The following is a 20,085-nucleotide window of genomic DNA, read 5'->3' on the forward strand; positions in this document are numbered from 1 at the left end:
GAAGTATTAGACTTGAGCCACAACAGGCAGGACTCATATCTGAGCTGGCATTTATGGAAAATCTCCCTCACCTGGAGGTTTTTAGCTTGTGTCGGAATGCATTTTCTGCATGTGGAGACAACCATCCAAGCAGCAAACCTCCTGAGGAATCAGCGTTCAAAGGAAACCACTTCAAAGTTTTATGGGGCAACAGATAGATAAGGGAAAGACATCAATTTTTAAAGCATCTCAATAACCTAAGACATCTTGGTGTATCCCACATTAAACAGATAACAAACCCCACTGAAGCATACTTATTATGCTAGTTGTGAAAAGCAACAAAGTGAAAGCCTTTGACTTAACACCCTTCTGTGCATTTACTCATGTGATGCCATATGAGCAGAGTTTTGGCCTTATCATAACTGCTGATGCTTCACCTGGAGACTCCTGGCCCACTCTGCTGATAAGGCTTAACAGGATTTTAGAGATTTTTGTGGGATGTGCTGTTGAAAAAGGCTGTCCTCAGTACCTTGATCATCCTAAGAGAGTCAGTCAACCTGCTTGAAAAGACACATAGTGAAAAAGAAAACTGACAAAATAATGAATTCATCAAATGGGCACAACGTTCTAACACCGTTAAACCACAGGCAGCTCCATATAACCATATAAATAATAACCTGGGGGGGGTCCTACCTGGCAAACCATTGCACACGGAGTAGATAGCGATCCATGTAGCAGTTGACCTGAGCAGCGCAGGCTTGTGCTGTGCCATGCTGTACTACCTGTATGGCTTGGCCTTGAGGACTGTGTCATGCTGCCCACATCCCTTGGTGTAGGATAAACGCAGCTGGCTAGTTGTAACTGAAGAGCCTGTAGGCAGCACCCACTTGTCACCAGCAGTGGTGCCACCAGCACGTCCTTGATTTTATCTTGAAGTGAAGCAGCATGTTTTCATATAAACTTCCTTTTGCACCACAGTAAAAATGATGAATAGAGCTCTTTTTCTTCTAAGAAAATCCTATAATAACTCTCTGTCTTTAGACAACAATCTGGTGGACCTCACGATGGATGGAGAGCCTGGGCAATGTGCCATGCCATGACCAGAGGTCTGTCTCATACTCTAGCATTTTGGGGTTCTCAGTATCAGAAGGGACACAAAATGTTGTAAGTTGTTATCACTTTTTGTGGTATATTAATAGCATGGATAACTTTTTTTGAGAGTCCTTGTGCCTTTCTTCCTGGGATCCAAAAAGAACCAGCACCTCCTGGGACCAAACAGATACTATCGATGCCGGTCTGTGGAGATTGACACCATTTCCTGTTTACTGTTATTAGCGTCATTGTGACAGCAATCACAAAACTTTTATTTTACTGGGATACTCACTAAACCTACTGCTCCTGTCCAGCAAAGTGCCTGGCTGTATGTCCATGGCCACACAAAACACTCCCTACAGCACACACATTGCGTAGGACGCCCAAGAGGCAGCAGTGACCGAGCTTCACAGATCTTTTATCTGGCCTGGAGGAAAGGGGGAGAACCCAGTTCTGCTGTGCCTAGAGGGAGGGTCCTGGGAGCCAGATACAGCATGTCAAGGCAGCAAAAAGGCAATGCTTGCCCCTGTACTTGGGACAATGCAGCCAGCTGCTGCTTAAGAGAGATACAGGGAAAGGCATCACCTTAAGGTTCAAATAAATTTCTGCTTTTAAGAATGTTTACTGCTTATGTGTAGGACATCTGTTTGCTCATTCTGAGTGACCCAGGAGTACTGTCTAAGCCTCTCTACCCTTTGCCTTAATTATCTGTGCAATGCAGATAATGAGAATTGCTTTGCAAATCATTTTGTATCTGTAAAGTGCTTGGAGATAATGAGATGAAAGACATGGGAAGCCTTATCTTGCCAAGGAGAGATCTGTTGGATCTCCCAGAACAGTGCCAGCCAATATTCAAGCTATTAAAATTATTGACTAGATATTGCTATTGATAATTTCAGGTGATTCTGCCCTTCTCACGTTGGCTGCATGCAATGATTAGGATGAATTTCTGAGATTTGCCATGGGCCTTGGCATTCAGCCATGTCAGCTATGGCTTTATCTGGCTCTCTTCCCTACATGAAACTATCACAGAATTTGGCTGATTAGATACCCTGGCACAATAAAGTTAATTACTCCCAGCCCAGCTGAGGGGAATCCTCAAAGGGCCCTAGGCGTAAAAGTCCCAAAAGACAACAATCTTCAAGGCAACAGCCAACTATGGGAGCTGAATTCATAGTCTTCAGCCAGGTTTCTCCTATGGGGCATGGGACAGAGAAAGGTACTTTAAGGTAGAGTTCAAAACAGAAGGCACATTGAGTGGAGGCACCTTATGGCAAGCAGTAGGAGATGTGCCTTGGAAGAGAGGCATGCTTGCAATCCTGCCCACCTTCTGCAATTTATGCATCTAACTGCCAGTCTGAGCAGATGTTGGTGTGTTTATGTCTGTTGAGATGAATACAACAGGGCCAGGACTGATCCCTGTCCTCATGTCACTGGCAAAAACAACAAAAAAAAGGGGGTTTTTTTGGTTCTTTTCTGATTAGAGGGTGGGATCATGCATTGTTAGTGAATTACAATTAATTTATTTAGAGTGATTTTTTTTCTTTTGATCCTTAGTTCTTCATCTTCTTTCCCTCCTTGGGATCCATTGCAAATCCTATGATGTGTGAATTTGTCCTTAAGTTTACAGTTTTGTCTAGCAGAGTGGAATAGACACTCAGAGGTTTCATTCGAATTCATGCTGAAGTCTAGGTGCAGTGGGAACAGCTTGCCTTGCATAAGAGCAAGCTATTACCCTGATTATCATGGAGGGAAGGAAACAAATATTTACCTTCCTTTGGTAGCAGTAAAACCTTGCACACATCCTAGTGTCAGGGTGGTCCTGGAGTATTGCATCCAGCTTTTTGGCTAGGCTGTCAGATACCTGCATCCAGACATATTTAAACCTCTGGAGGTTGGCCAGAATTCAGAGACTTGCATTTTCTTGAGGGATCTGGATACATTTACATGGTGCAAAATCTGTTTCAAGCTTCTTCCTGAAAACTAGAGCCTGCTTTCTTCTTAGTGCTCGCCTGGGTCCACTGTTGCTTAAGCATCTCCATTCCTTGAATCCCACTGAAGGTGTGACCTTCCTGGCTCTGCATGTAACATGCCATGATCCCAGCAATGATGGGAACATCCCATTCTTTTCACTAAAAAAGCAAAATGAAAAAAAAATATATGTCAGCAGAAACCATCCAGCTCCCAGAAGGTGAGGTCCCTCTTTCTTGTTCATCCTTCCTTAGATGTCTGTTAGTCTGTTGCTGTTCAGGTAAGTAAAAAGAAAGCCCATGGCTTGCCTCGTTTGACACCTTGGAGCTAAGCAGTCAGCTTCTCATGCTCTAAAAGCCTGTCTGCTTCTTGTGCTCTCCTAGCTTATGTGTCTCTGTCTCTTTTATGAGGCTTTTATAAACATCTCAGTGAGCTGCATCCTCCCTGACGGACTCACGAACGATACAGCCATTTTCAGAGTTAATGCTACGAAAATAACTTCATAATATCAAACATAATCATAAGCAATATAATTTCCCAAATGCCACCAAAATTGAGATCGGAACAAGTTTCAGCCATTTAAGCATCTGGGCACTGTCTTTCTCTAAATAGCTTGTCCATGGGAAGGAAAAGAAAAGGACCTGTTAAAGCTCTCTGAGGCTGGTGGAAATAAATTATGTAGCTGTAAGTATGTGCAAAGCTACAGGGTTTGTACATGCAATAAATAAAGTTTATTTACGCTTTTATTTATTATATTTAGTATGGGCATTTCAAAATGCTTACCTTATTTGCTAGCTCTTCACTTGAAAATTGTCAGTGTTGCCCTGGAGGACAATATTTTAAATACTCAGTGAAGTTTCTAGAGGTCCCCATTGTGTACTCTATTTTTAAGACCTATGAGAGCATTAGACATAATGTGTATGTGCATGAGGGAAGCTTGGGGCTGGAGCTCATTGGACCTTATATATATGTATATAAATACTTAAGGCACTAAGCAGGGAAGCATGGAGTTTTGTGGGCACAATACTCAGATCATTTCCTCTCCTCTGTGCTTTACCTCCTGAATGGGTCACCAGCTTTGTGATCTCTCCTGGTGTAACAGTTCATCGTGCTGCTGTGTTCTACTTGGCCATATTTGTCATAAGAATATCCCTACACCAAGTCAGTATTCACGTTACTCTATTAAAGTCAATGTGACTTCCAGTTACTCCTGGACAAACACTAGAAAACCACAGATCACTTCTGTCTACACGCTGGCCCCTCCCGGTCAGCTGATCAGTAGATGGCAGCTTCCAGTTCTGCCATTATGATGAATATATCTATTGCTAACTCTAAGATGAATGGCATCTTTTATGGCAGGGAGATAAAGAGGATGAGTATTTTAATTTTTTAAAGCACACGCAATGCTGCCAAGAATTTGAGAAACCAGAGGCTGAGTCTGCTCTTCCTTAGCACTGATTTCTAGTCACACATAGCTTGTCTATGCGTCGTTTGAATCAGTCTCACAGCTCCAGAATGGAAAATTATTGCACTTCGGGAAAAAATATTTTATAGAAATGTGTGCTTTTTAGTATTGCACAAGCTGTGATTGCCTTATGAAGTCTCCCAGGTAACCCCGTCATGGTGAAAAACATGAATTTTCCAATATTTCCTAAAAGTATATTAAAATGCAACACTGTATTTTAACCAAGTACTGAGTGCTGACATTGAAGCATAGTAATCTTGGTTTACAGATATTTTTCATCCTTGTTTCAGCCTGTTATAAAATTCAAATACTTTTATGAAATATTTTGATATGTTTGGTGGTTCTTGATATTTTTAAATCCAGTTTTATTGCATTTTATTGCATTCTATGGTCAGACCAGTTGAACAGCTATCATATCACTGCTTCACTGTGATTTTAATGACCTTCTTTGGATGATAGTCCTTTCATGTCTTTCATCTCACATTCTTCCCCCTTTTCCTTCTTCTTTGTATGTTTCTCTATCTGAATCTTGCCTGCAGCATTTTAATAGCTCCTTTCTAACCATATGCATGTATTATTTTGTATAATGTTCTTAAACATTTCTTTTTTTTTTTAGCTTTGTCTTTCCTTATAAATATTTTTGTGCTTCAAAATACTGTTGTAGTTTTGAGACTGACACTTCTCTCTTTCCATGATGCTTAACCTTCCATCCACAAAAAGGAAGGGAACAAAGCTGACCAGGGAAATAAAGATGCCTGAATGCTGGTGCTACAAACCTGATCTCGCACATTCAATGAGAGATTTTTTATCGTCTTCAACTGGTTTTGGAGTATTATACTAGCAATACAAACACATTCCCATATGCAAACATTTAAAAGTAACAAAAGTCTGATCAGAGACTCTCTTCATCTTCCATTAGCAATAAATCCTATTTCAATTTAGTAGTCTCTATTGTCTATGTTGTTGGTATTTATTTAGAGAGGCATCTAACTTCTCTACAGTAGCAACGAAAACCCAGATGAACTCTGCAATCCTTGTGCTGCAAAGACCTTCCATGAACTCAAATTCAATTGCTAGCCGCTCTGTTTTGAATTGTTTGTATGGAATAGGAAAACCAAGGTATACAAATATCTTAGAAAAATCTCAGTCCATGACTACATGTATTTATGATATGACTTTTTCTAAAGCTAGGGCTAAGTACCTTCTAAGAGCAAAATCAAATTCTCTTTTTTTAAAGGACACTTGAATGCTGCAGTCATAAGTCTGTTATGAATCCTACTTTGATATTTCCAAAATTTTGGTTGAGCCCAAGTATCCAATATGCCATCACTTAATGTTGTAATGAACAATTCCTCTGTCATTCGTGGCTGGAGTATGCATCACCAGAAAGGAGAGAATGGAGTTGTAACTGAACGGAAACTCTCAGACAACAACAAGAAGAAAATTTTAGAAGATTATTTTCAGGGCCTGAGCAAGCTGATGAAAATAAATAGAGGCAGGAACCACTATCCAAAGGCAATTGAAATGTCTCATGATTTATGCAAGAAAATGGTGGAAAGTGAAGATGAATCTTTTGCCTACTTAGCAAATCCTAGGGAATTGCTAGCTGATGAAAAACATTTATGTAAAATATCAGCTGGGATTCCATTTCCTTTAACTACTCTGAATTTGAGAAATAATTGAACATTTTCTGTCAGCAATGTTTCTTTCAGAACTTGCACTGCGGCAGAACTATTTTGAGGAGATTCAGTGTTACAATAATACCTGAAGGAAAAAAAAGCCCAAACCTCAAAGCTCCCCAAACCAAACACAACTCCCTAAAATCCCAACCCTTTCCTCACTGAGCGTTGCTTCTTCCATGCCTTGCAGCCATACCAATCTGTGAAGAGCCTCCTCAGAGGCTGAAGCAAACTACCCCTTCCCTGGAAGATCTGTTCCTGGGGACCAGGACCAGAGTCCCCCAGGCAGCATGGGGGTCCCCCAGTTGGTGGGAGCTGTCCAAGATGCTGCCAGGGTGCTGCCCCCCAACCCCTGCCCTCCACTCACGGGTACCCAGGACATGGATGGCATTGAAGCCTCCCTCCAACTACACCTCCCAACTGGCTTTGCGGCTCAAGCCTGCTCCTCTTGAATTCAACTACTCAACAAAAGATACGGCCTGGGGTGAGTTTTAACTCTGTGTCATTTAGAGCTTCTTGACTCATCTTCTTGTCACAGAAGAAAAGTGCAATTCCAGGTATATAAACATGTCAACTACTTCTGTAACCTGCTTCCCTCCAGTAACTGTATTTAAAAGGTTTAGTGTTCAAGGACTTTCTAATGAACAGCTCTAGCCCTTCAGAATCTTAAAAATCTTCCTACCTGCAGTTCTGGAGTCCTATTTATCAAGCAAGTTGATCTCAGTCTTTCACTAAGCTAAGTACAATTTCTTTGTCTGGCAGCAGAATATCACCTTTATCACAGGGTAGCAACAACAGTGCTATTAGTAGGAAATCAGTCAAAAACAGATACAGACCTGGAGTAAAAAAATACGCCCTTGCCAGAAGATAAGCCTAGCAATGATATATCTTTGCTGAAAACTCAGTGCAACATCTTTGATAAATCCTTCGAAGTTCACACAGTGCTTTTCTTCACAGACAGACAGGAATTTGAAGATATTTAGAGGATGTTGTGTTTGAATTTGTCTTTTATTAGCATTAGCCAAGCTCTGAATGGTACCAATGTTATCTTCCAACCTAATCTGAAATATTTAGATTTCTCCAGGCATAAACTGGGCTTAGTTTCTCATGCTTTTCATGAACTACCTACTATAAAGACATTGGATCTTGGTGAAAATAAGCAGTACTTTACAGTGGCAGGGTTAATACATAAGTTGAGTTTTATCTATCTCTTTTTTTTTAAGACCTTGAAAGCAACAAAACAGGATTTAAGGAGGTCTACCTCAAGTGTATGCACGTGAATAAGGAAGCGCCAAGAGGACAGAATGATGGTGGAAGCTCTCACACTTTTTTGTAAATCACATGTGGATGTCTCTCTGAAGTGCTACACACTAATGCCCACAGCATGGGGAACACAAGGAGGAATTAGAGGTCTCTGTGTAGTTGCAGGGCTACAACCTCACAGATCGCTTGATCAGGAAGCAGAAATAGATGAGGACTTCTTCAGACAGCTGGAAGGTGTCTCACACTTGCACATCCTGGTCCTCTTCAGGGACTTCAACCACCCTGATATCTACTGAAGGCAGAACACACCGGGGCATAAGCAACCAGGTTGCTTCTGGATTGCATTGTTGACAACTTCCTGACACAAGTGACTGAGGACCTGACAAGCACAGGGACTCTTCTCAACCTCATACTTACAAAAAAGTAAGGCTGGTCAAGGATGTGAAGGTCAGGGGCAACCTTGACTGCAGTGACCATGAAATGGTGGAGATCAGGATCCTGAGTGGAGAAAACAAAGCAAAAAGCAGGACCACAACCTTTGTCTTCAGAAGAAAAAAAAATAAGGGTGACACAGGTTGCCCAGAGATATTGTTGTGTCTCCATCCTTGGAGACATTCAGAACCCAGCCAGACACAATCCTAAGCAACCTGCCTTAGCTGATACTGTTCCGAGCAAAGGGGATTGGACTAGATGATCCCAGTGGTCCCTTCCAACCTTAGCTACTCATCAAGTTACTTGGCATTTTACATTCACAGACTACTTTAGTAAACAGCTCTCTAGAAAAGCTAGTGTTTGATGGAAACACTCTCGGCTATTTATGGAAAGATGGAGATAGTTTGTAGATCAATTAAAAGATCTTTGCAGGCTGGTGTGTCTTGACATATCCCACAACAAACTTCATATTCCCTGCCAGAAACTCCTTAATGGTCCACAGCATTTACCCAAACTGTTCATAAACAACAATGAACTACAGTACTTTCTGAATGGAGAGCACAGTCTTAAACCCTCAAATAAAACATCTAAGCTGGAAAGCAAAATTCTAGGTATAATAGATAATAAACATCATATAATGATAATAATAATAAGAAGAACAAGAAGAACTTGTATTATTAAAATATATGTATAATAATCTTGCCAACAGCTTTCCCTCCTTTCAGGTACTTTTGCTTCAATGTAGCAAGTTATCCCGGCTTGCTGATGGACTTTTTTGTGAGGCCAACAGTGTAGCTTATCTCTGTTTTTACAGCTGCCTTCATCACATAAAGCAAGCAACTTTCCATTCTAAGAAGTTAAATTATTTAGTGCAAATGGGCTTCAAGGGAATCCTTCTGAATGTGTCTGTGCAATTCCTGATTTCTCAAAATGGCTATATGCAAATGTGAGCATCCCGTGGCTGGCAACCGTTCTCATCTATGCAATACCAGAACATTAGGCAAGTTAGAGCATGGGGCTTCAGCAATATGTGGCTTTTTCTTGTCTTTTATTATTTTGACTGTTATAATATCCCTGCCTGACAAAGTCCCTGGCTCTGCATCCGTGGCCACACAAAAATCTGCCGACACCACACACATTGTACAGGACACCCAAGAATGAGTGGTGACCAACAGGGAAAGCACCAAGCCTCAATTTGGCCTGGAGGAAAGGGGGTCTTGCTGTGCCTGGAGAAAAGGGCCTGGGAGGTGGGCAAGGCTGAGGGCCTTTTCTGGCAGAGTCTAGCAGGGCTGACAGGAAATAGAAGCTAGTAAGCAGAGTTTTATACAGACTTCATTGAGTGATGGAACAGAAATATCAACCTTTGCCTTAGAAATTGCTTTATCAGCATGGAGAAATTACCTGATTTGTGAAGGTAGCTGTAATTTCATTGGAAAGTAGTTCTGGTATTGAAAAGCCTGCGAAAGTTTGAAAGAGTCAGAAACTATGGAGCTTTGGCCTGATTTTATGAGAAGTGTGACAATACTATTAAAAATATCCATAAATGTTATAATATACTGGTGATTTGAGGAAAAAAATATTATGGATTCACACAACTTAAGTTGTTATGATCTCACTTTCCAGTGGAATGCCTAAATACTTTTTGTCTTTGTGTATTATTCAATTAATATATTCTTCCTCTTTCATTATTGATTTTGAAATATTTTTTTTACAGTTCAAATAGTTCCCTGTCCACCAAAGTACTCGAACATCTGCTTGTCTTTCAGTACAATTTCCTTTCTAACGGAAAATGGATTTATACTCTCTGTTATTTAATTCCCTGAAGGTACAAAAGCAGTGGTTGAAGCCCAGACTTTTCATGGCTCATATCACCAGCTAAGTATCATGTTTTTAAAGTGATTGAAATATAGCTATTTAATAATAGGCAAGAAACACAGAGGAAGCACACAAGGAGGTACTATGGGGCTTCATCAACAGACATGGGTTTGCTCCTTAGAATATTAATTGTGTTAGAGGAACAAATTTCTCTCATAAGGGAGACACTTCTGTTTTCCCCAAAGAAGATATTAATATCCCTAAAAATAATCTTTCTTTTTCTCCTATCTTGAAGATAACCTTATAGACTTCAAAGCTGAATTTAAGAAAAGCAAAAAATCATTTGCATATAACATCAATTTCTTTGTGCTTGTCTTCTTTGAACTTAGTGGAAAATCTGCCTGCAGTTGCAATGGCATGAGTAGATTAGGTAGGACACAGTTATGGGCATGTGCTTCTGGACACTATTTGATTTAAATAATACATATAACATAGACTGCTGCTAAACTATTACACTTCCAGGGGGCCTTTAGTTTTGTGTTAATTAGAATAATTAGGCCATTAATCTCTTTTTCACAGCAGAAAATGTTCTCATGTGGCACTGTAAATGCCTGTGTTGGTTACGTTGGCTCCTCTACAGTCAGAGACAGACAAGCTTTTCCAAAAGGGCCAGACCATAATGTTCGGGAGCACAATCATCTCCATGGACTATAAGGGGAGCCTGAGAATTTGGCAAGCTACCCTTGATCTTAAGTCACAGTGAGTGTGAATTTTCCTGCTGCCACCTTGCTGCCTCCTTCAGATCCTTACATTATATAAGGTGTTGTCCTTCCACCTCTATCATCTGTGGTTCCTTCCCAAATGATTCATAAGGAAAGAGATTTTCAAAGTTTCCTACTTCCCAAAGGCTCCCTGGAAAAATCTGAACCAGACTGCACAGAGAAAATTAAAATAAGATTAGAAAAGGAATAATGATAATTTCAAGAGTGATTTAAGAGTGATGAAATAAGGCACTAAATACATAATTCCCTCAGCTATGTGGAATTAAAGCCATGCAACTGGGACTTAAATTTGTCCAACACTTGAAAAATTTGTTAAAAGAGTTAATAAAGTGGTTTTCCTGATATTTCGCAGTGCAGAAACAGGTTTCTACCTTGCAAAAAAACTGGAAACATTAAGCAATTATTCCCCCCCAAATATGGAAAGTCTGTCAAATCTTGACACTTCTTATAAACTGAAAAATCTGGAAAAAAGATATTACCAATTGTAATGAAATAATTTAACATTTACCTGCTTAATTTTAAATCCAGTCTTTACAAAACGTTTAGCAACAAAATTGATGCCAGAATGTGAAATAATTTAGTTTTGAAAATTTCAGATGTGTCACATCTACAACATCAAGGCTTTTTTTTCTAAACAGTGTCAGTAAAAGGATTTGTCAAAACTACAGCATTTTCACTATCTATTTTCACTATCTAGTTTCACCATCCATTTAAATTTAACAAAAAGCCTGTTTCAATGAAGAAATTAACTCTTCCAGATTCAGGGAGTTTCCACAAGCAGTTTCATATTTTATTTTCATTTCCTTGCTGTTAAAGAGGTGGTAAAAATAGACAAAGTATCATTATTGACATACTCTTTCTTTGTTTCATTCTGGTGATGTTTAATGAAAGCTTGAGAAATCCAAAACTTTCTTACTAATGCTTGCTGTGAGGTGTCAGTACTGGTAGCTGGTAGAAAGAGAAAACTCCCCAGCAGTTTTCTGTGCATTTGCAATCTGCAGAGAGATCCCATTTTCATTTTCCTTCAGTGCTCACGTTTATGTCCCAATGAGTTAAAACTAACATGACTGCGTATCTTTGTTTAACTGTTGGCCAGAATGGACTATTGGATTGGGGATCCTTGAGCAGGATTTACTCCCTAATGCCATTAGTTACAGTAGCCTATGCATCACTGACATGTTTACCTCAAAGTAGTTTGGTCCCTCTTCAGTGGAGATGTTGGCCCTCTGGGAGACTTTCTGGAGCAACACATTTCCACAGGCTTCTGTCATAAAATCCACACTCCTGTGACTGGCAGAAAGTTCTTTTTGTGATTGATTCTTTTAATTTCTTATTTTTAGTTATGGTTATAGGGCAGTTCAGTAATGCATCCTACTTAATACCATCCTGTGATGCTAAAAGTGTAAAATCTATTTCTATAAGCATTGCTGATAACAACCAGGTGATGAAACAGGTAATGGAAAGATGTATGCAGAGAAAGACATTTTTGGGACACACCAGTACCATCACGTTAGCCCTAAAAAACCAGAACCCTGCTGCATATTCTTCAGTGCTGTCTACTGGTACAGTATTGTAACTTGCAGTTTTCATATAAACATTTCTGTTAAAAAGCCAAACAGACTTCTGGTTTTGCCTTTTAGCAGCCTTTTATGAACAGCAACTTGGGAAAATCATAGAATCATAGAATGTCCTGAGTTGGAAGGGAGGAGTTCTCACGTACAAAACTGTGTGTTCATGATTTCTGGTCCATAATGATAATATATTTCCATTGCCAGGTAAATGTCCTGTTACTATGTTGTACTTGCTGTCTTATGATGCTTTTAAAGACAGTGAGATTTATAAGGACATCATTCTTGGTCCAAGCAACTTAAAAAATCATCTTCACATCTAAGAAAAGAAAGTAAAATACCAATTTAGCAAATATCACGACTTCAGACTTGCTTTCCTTGTGTTTTTCTTGCCCCAGAAGCAGAGCTTCGCCCTCTTTGAAAGACTGTTTTGACTATCTATCTGCTTTATGAACTCCACGTTGCTCCCTCAGCTACTCAGGAGAATAAAAAGGATGTCATAATAAAGACCATCAAAAACCAGAAATACTCTACAGCAACATAGACTGCCAGGTTTTTGGATTTTAACATAAATCATTTGTCCTCAGTGGCAATAGCAAAAGTGTGTAAAATACATCAATACCTTATAAAAATATCTTCCCTCAAATATACGAGCAACTGATCAAATAACATTATTTTTACTTATGTTTTAATGTGACAAACTCCTATCAGAACAAATTATAAAGGCAGTCGGAAAATGCCCTCTAGAAATGGCATAAAAGCTGATTAATTTCCTCACAGTATGGGCCTAGAAAAACACAGCTAGAAATACTACAAAGAAACAAAATTAGAAGGTGGAGGTTAAGCCTTCAACGTTTTGAAAATGCCAAAATTAGAAGTGGCTTTATAGTTTCAGCTTTGCTCGTTGCACAAGGCGATATCGCTGCTAAGCCACAAGTTGCCGTTTCACTTCCACACCTTCCAGGTTCAACCATTCCATTTCACCAAACAACGTCACACCTCCCAGGCAGAGGTTCCTTTCCCACCCCCAGCCTCACCCGAATCGCATATCTCGCTCTTTTGGTGGGCAGGTCACACCGTGACGCTCTGGCCTTCTTTCATGAGAAGGAGAAAAGGCACATATTGAACCACATCAGTATTGCAATCCAGGTACCAAAGCTAGGAAGCGGTGGAAAGCTATCAGTGTTTCTCAATTCAGGCAAAATAACAGAGAAAAATGCTTTTTGGAGATGACTGACCCTGCGTTATGGACAGTTTGTCATGCCGTGTTGGGGCCACAAGAGTAAGACGCTCTGTGTAGCACACGCAGCTCTTTTGGCTAAGCACACTCACGAGCTTTGAATGCACCTTCCAGACCATGGAGGAACTATGACCAGGCCACCTGTTGGAAGACCTCTTCTGGACGATAGAAAAGTTGAAGATGAGGTGGTCATTCGGGGCAGGGGGTGGGGGGAAAGAAAGGGGAGGATTTTCAGGGAAATGTGCCTGAATTTTGGGTTTGGAGGGCATTATGTAGAGCTGTTTCAAACTGGGAAGACAAATTAATTGGTGCCCTCCTGTGTATGTAGTTTACACCTGGACTACGGAGCAGGAGGACTGGCCCAGCCTGCCAGGCTCCCACATTTTGGCAGCGGGTGGCTAGCAGGGACTGCGGAACTGCCAGAAGAAGATGATGTTTGTGGAAGTGTCTCAGCCCAGTATCAAAACATGTCAAAACGATGGAGCTCCTGCCTGTGTAACTGTGGGTTACTAATGCTAGCTGGAAATTTCCTATTTGATATGTTACAAATCATGAGCTAACCAGCAGCAGTTGGTGTCAACAAAAAGCTTGAGAACAGAGGTAATAGACATTTATGGTGGGGTTACAAAAGTGCTTTTCAGCTTGTTGCCATAAGGCACATACCTGACCAAAAGCTATACTAGTCAGCACAGGGTATCCAGCCTGCTTTGGGACCCCTTAAGGAGAATGTGCACCCAGATTTAACCCTCTGAAGCCAGTGGTGTTTCTGCCAGAGCATGGATGATGCCCTAAAGATGCAAGTGTGCTCCTCTGCCTGATGATGATACGTGTTCCGTGAAAAGACTATGAGCTGATCTCTGGTAGATTTTAACACTGGCAAATGCCATCTACAGAGAAAGCCCCAGAATTCAAAGGCAGAGGCTTTGCTTTCTGCTGAAGGATATTCCCATCATGATCCCCCCTCCGGTTACCCAGCAACAGAGGCTATCCTGCCTTCCCACTGCCACCAGTACATTGGGGCCCAGGAGCTGAGTTGGCAGAACAAGAATGTGCTGGAAGTCTGGGCCCACTTGAAGGGAAATTTGAGGATTAAACATGGAATGGAGACTTACAAAGTACTGTCCAGCTTCTCCACAATGAGAGGGGAGAGAGGGAGGATCTGCCAACATGAGGCATTTCAGATGTCTGCAGAGGGTGACTTCTCTGCAGCCAAACAGAAAATCTGTCCACGGCCAGAGGCAGGTAACAACAAGCACCTGCAGCTTTGCACCACAGTTACTGATCCTGAGCAGAATGCATGTGAGCATGGGCTTGCACGGCTGACCAGGTGCATGGGCACACTCCACATGGAGATGCTGGTGGGCACCTTCTGCAGAAGGAGCCTCTGTGGCCTCATGGCAGCTCTGCAGCCAGCGAAGGTGCACAAAACACTGTCGCCAAATATGAACAAGTCTCTACTGGCACTGTAGACTTCTTTGGGGGCTACAATATGGGCAAGTCAGCAATAGGCCTCAGGGTGATTCATCCGGCAAGCTTCAAATCCCTGCCAAAAGGGAGAGTGGTGACAGAGATTCTCAACTAAAAGACTTTGTATCAGAGATCTGCCTTAACTCTGTTCTTGGGAATTAATAGATTTACATGAAACTTTTTAAGTTCACAGGCACAAAGCTACTCTATGCCTAGAAAATGCCAGCCAGAGACCTGCTGCTTGGAGCAATTCTGGGGAACTGGAAGAAAAACATGCAGAGGAGAGTTCCCGGCAGCTTTAACATGCAATGCTGCTGTTTCCAGCTGGAGTGCACATTTCTTGTGCCAGGACAGCACTGTGCCCCTGAGCACAAGCAATTCCTCTCTCCCATGTTAACCACCGCCAGGTTTAACAACCAGTCTCTGCGTAACTACTGCTGCTATAAATGAGAAAGGCAGAGAGGGACAAGAAAAGCTTCTCTTAGGAGCGTGGGCACACAAGCATGTTGGCCATGAGTGGACATGAATGTGGGAGGCAGATGATGGTCACGATTGCCATCTAATGGTCAGAAATCTGAAAATGGAGACTAGGGAGAGACGATCCGGCTGCAAGGCAGTGATGAGGGAGGGTGAAGAGGCAAGGGACTCACATTAGGGGCTGAGCCTTAGTGACTGCTCCTATTTCTAACTGGAAATTCAGTTTGTGGGATTAGCATCAGGAAATGGCAGAGGGCTTTTAGATTTGACATGGAAATTTCTATTGAGTCCTGCAAATTATGTGAACAGCCAAACTGTGCTTATTGTAGTTACATATTCTTTACTGCAGGAACTGTTGCAGAATAACTACATGCTTTTGGCTTGTCTTTAGAAAGTAAGAAGTGGAGAAGGAAAGAAGGATGACTTGTTCCCATTTATAAGGATGCCGCAGAAAACGCCCTTCCTTGGTTAAAAAGTATTAACTGCTCACCATTGAGAATCTGTGTTTCTTTCCCAAGACGTCTCCAGCTTGTTACAAGATGGGGAACCATTTTCACCTGCAGAGTGCAGTGTTTCTCTAAAAATATAGTAGCGGAAATCATCATCATCAACATCGTAAAAGGCACTCTCCTATTCTGCGCAAAACCTGTTTTTTACTAAAGATAACCTGTAAAAAACAATTCTCTGAAAGAAGGTGCCCTTAATCATGTTCATGATCATGTTAATAAAGGAAATTATGATGTAAGGTTCATATATGCATTATTGTAAGAACCTAATTACAGTGACACTTTCTGGCAGCATATCTATATTTAATGAATGAGTAAGTATTTCATTTAGCATGTGAATAGACAGTGAGACTAACCCTGTGTTTGAAGTCAAGCAAAATTTTTAAGTTCCTTTGTAGGTCACCATCATACTTAATGTCCAAATTACTGCCAGGATTATTTCCTTTTTAAGAAAACAAAAACCCAAATAACTATTCTTTGTTTAAAAAAAAATTCTAACAATTTTGAAACACATATCTACTTCCGCGGAAGAGTTTCTTTTCACTGGTTTACCTGGAGCACCAGCAGATTGCCGCTGTAGGTTTCTCAGAAGTGTTATGTTGAGATTATTCCTTTTCTTTTTTTTTTTCAGTTGGAGGGGAGGAAAAACACTAAAAATTTTATTTTGAAAAGAAATATTACCCACAGATTATGGCATCTGTTCAACAAACATAGTATATAGTTCAAATATGCAGCCTAAAATCCTTGGGAGCAATCCTTCAGGCAAATGGAATGAGTAAATACAGTCAAGCAAATGGAAGAAAAACATAACTGGCATCCACTACGGCAATGAATTCCACATCCACTTTACCTGTCATGATGTAATTTAGTAAGAACTCTGCTTGGACCAGATCTGTACTTTTGCACCTTGCAAATGTGCATATGACCATGCTGCTTTAGAAATTAAGACACAAAGAATATCGGCCACACTCACCAAAAGATCAGCCATTTTGTTTCCGGTACCCCTTCATCCACATCAGAGTGGGACTACATTTCTCCCTGGTGTATTAAGTGGGGGATGTACCTCCCTTAATTTTAATGAGTAAATTGGGCTCCAGTTATAGTCAACAGTAAGAAACAGGTACTTCCATAGAGGATTTATCTGACCACCTGTAGACATTTACCATAGTCTTACAGGCTTTGGCCTTTGGAGGTACATATTTCCCTTTATGGCTGCATAGAGGAAGCCTAGAGTGACTAACTTTACATGACTATTTAAACAACTGGCTTGAAGAAAATAAATCCCAATCTTATCTTTAAGCTTTTATTTCAGGAACTATTTGGCTTAGTATGCGTGATTTTCCTAAATGGGAAAAAAATGAAAAAATAAAAATTAAAAAAGCTCTTCTGCACTCTGTATTCCCCTGTCACTTTCTTTCCCAAAATGGATAGAGGGGAGCTGTAAATGGCAGCTCAGCCAGCCTCACTTAAAGCTCAGTGTGACAAGGTCATGCAGAGGTGGCAAATGAATGTGCAACGAATGCAGCAGAGCGCTGCTGGCTGCTGCAGTTCTGAAGGGGTCATGCAGGCAGAGAAAATGAAGAGAAGCAATACTTTTTGCTTAGAAAAGGAAAGAAATGAAAGAGGTTTTGTTTGGTACTTCGTACCTTGGTATTTTGAAGTTTGTTGCTATTTTTAAGCATCATTGTACTCTCAAATCCAGTCTGGTATTATTGTTAGAAAGTAGTAAGAAGCAAGTGAGAACAGTTGTACTGGCAACTATATAAACAGAGTGACAGACATGCCAGAAATTTTTCTGTGGGCAGAGGAAGAATCTGGCAGGTATGCAGAGAAAAAGAAAATGGGACAGTTAGAAATGTGTGAGAAGGCTTGGAGAAGAAGGGGGATCAGGCAAAGAGTGGCATCCATGAGAAAAGACAAATGGTACTTCATTTTGTTTAGCACTAAACCACACATATATATGCACATGAACACACACACACACTGATAAAACTGCATGGCATGGTGATAGTTTGTTATATTGAAAGTTCTGTCTTTGGATTGCCTGAAGAAGGTATATTCTGACCTCTAAAGTAAACTCAGGATTCATGTATTTTGTCATGCAACTAGAAGAGGTAAAGAAGCTCCTTTCAGCAGAAGTGGATATCCATTGATCCTGCAATAACTGTACAGAATGGGAAGGAACACAACAATATGCATTTTTTAAAAAGTAAAATTATATTTTTCACAGTGCTTTACAAAGCATCACCTCATATTCAAAAAGGTGTGAGCGGACTGGGGTAAGATGATTCCCTCCGTGCCCTGCCCTGTGAATCACTTACTACCTTCACAAGATTAAATTTTTCCTATAAGAATTAAGCTCTGGTTTCCGCCATACCTGTTTTTTTCCTGCAGCAGGAACTGCCTGGATGACACCATGGGGCAGGTGTGCTAATTTTAATGGCAGTTCAATCATTCAATCAGGATGTGGAGTCTTTCAAGGGCCTCACCAGCAGCAGACTGTCTGCCTGAAAGCCCAATTCTTCCCCACAATTGGATAGAGAAAATACAGGAATATGTTTAAGCATCTGCCTTTATATTCTACGAGCACAGAGGGTTTAAGTATTTTGTAACGGAACAACTCATTTCCTCTTTCTTTCAAACACCTCATTCCTCACACTGCGAAATACATGGGAGAAAGCGTATTGTCCTGCAAGAGGCTGTGAGTAAGCTTTAAAATATGGATTAGGAAACAAAACATGTAAGCAAATATTTGTTGCTTCATCTGCCTTAATTATTGGCATCTGTTAATAAGATCCTTATTCAGATGGTGTACATTTCTGATCGTTCCCTTATCCATATGATCTTTATAATATGAAGTAAACAGGTTTACCTGCTGGAGCATTTCAGGTGAATGTTCCTCAGCAGCAGCTGCTCCTGTGATTTTTCAGCACCCTATGTTTGCTGCAGGGTAGCAGCCGTCTCCGTGCCGCCTCTGCTGGGGGTTCAGTGTCTTGGCTGAGGAGCAGAACCATGACAGACACCACAGAGAGCCTTCCCTCACAAAAAAAGGGCTGAAATTTGCTCCCACCTTTGGACACAGTTGGACCTCAGCGGTACAATCTCCCTCCTGGTCTTGGTGATCCTGGCCACATGCTGCAATTGGAATCTCTGTCCAAATGGATGGGAGAAGCCAATCCCTTCACCCAACTCAGAGAGCTGTACCTAAAATCGCGATCATTGCACCAACCCTAAGACTCACCCTTTGTTCTTGCTGAAAGACCCACTGACTTCAGGTGACAGCGTGGTGGGACACAAGCCCCTCGCTGCTGTCAGTAGAGTGAAGGGTGACCGGTGGCTGTGGTGTGGGTGTGGAGTTCAGTGGCGGACCAGGCTCAGCTGTGATGCCAACCAGCAGGAAAGGCTTTATTTATTCCAGGCCTTAGCAACCGAGCTACAGAAAATTAATGCAAGATCCCGCTCCACTTCTGTGGGTGCTGTGGGTTTAGGCTAGGTTGGGCTCACAGATGAAATGTGGCAGAAAAGTTATTAAAAAAAACTTTAAAAAACAAAACCAAGCTTGCATTAAAAGGCTGCATGGAAAGGTCTACTGTTTCTCCCCCCTTTTTTCATGCTAATAGGACAATTATCAATATTTGTGGAGCCACTAGCCCTCCTGAATGTCTGCAAAGGACCAGGTAAAAGGCATAGAGAAGTCTTGCCATTCAAGGACTGTTTCCTTTAAGATGCAATTTGTGGCTCTTCATTTCACAAGAAAGACTTCTGTTAACAGCGTTGTGGCCTACGAGGGAAGAGGATGTTCAGGGCAAGGGATCAGCTTTTTCTCCAATGATTTATTTATGCAAATTGTACTCCTTTCCACTCAGTAAGACTGCACAGACTTTGATCCAGGCTTACACCCTAAGTTTCATACTTCCTCCTGAGCAGCTGATAAGTAAAACAGTAAGACGATAACGTGATTCTGAGCCTCCCTACTGTATCCAGAGCCCTTAGTGAGCCCAGTGATTTACCTGAAAAATTCAGGAACAGGCAAGAATCTTAAGATCCCTGTATAACATTTTATGTGGGAGCCTCATCACTCAGCCAACAGACCCCAGGTCAAGTTATCAGACCAGCTTCCTGTCTACTTTCAAGTATCTCTGAGAATCTGGGTAATTAAGTGGCTACTAAAGATGGGGTTCATCTCACCTAATGTTATCTATTTAAAAGTTAAGTGGCTAAAGTAAGGTAGTCCCTTTATGCTCCCCTATAGTCAGTGGGATCGGAGGGAGAGGAAACTCTGGGGAGTGATTAATTTCCCTTTTCCTCAACCTCTGTCCTTGGATGGAATGAATCACCCAAGAGATGCC

General features: G+C 41.1%; 1 long non-coding RNA gene across 1 annotated transcript; it reads right to left on the minus strand.

The window, feature by feature from the left end:
- Positions 1-11,239: 11,239 nt before the first annotated feature.
- LOC142052118 (uncharacterized) lies at positions 11,240-17,385 on the minus strand. Its single transcript, XR_012658721.1, has 3 exons — positions 16,289-17,385; positions 15,721-15,807; positions 11,240-12,365 (listed from the first exon to the last, which is right to left on the minus strand). It is a non-coding gene; the product is annotated as an uncharacterized LOC142052118 (long non-coding RNA).
- Positions 17,386-20,085: the final 2,700 nt, after the last annotated feature.

This window comes from Phalacrocorax aristotelis, chromosome 1 (assembly GCF_949628215.1).
Source record: "Phalacrocorax aristotelis chromosome 1, bGulAri2.1, whole genome shotgun sequence".
NCBI classification, from domain to species: domain Eukaryota; kingdom Metazoa; phylum Chordata; class Aves; order Suliformes; family Phalacrocoracidae; genus Phalacrocorax; species Phalacrocorax aristotelis.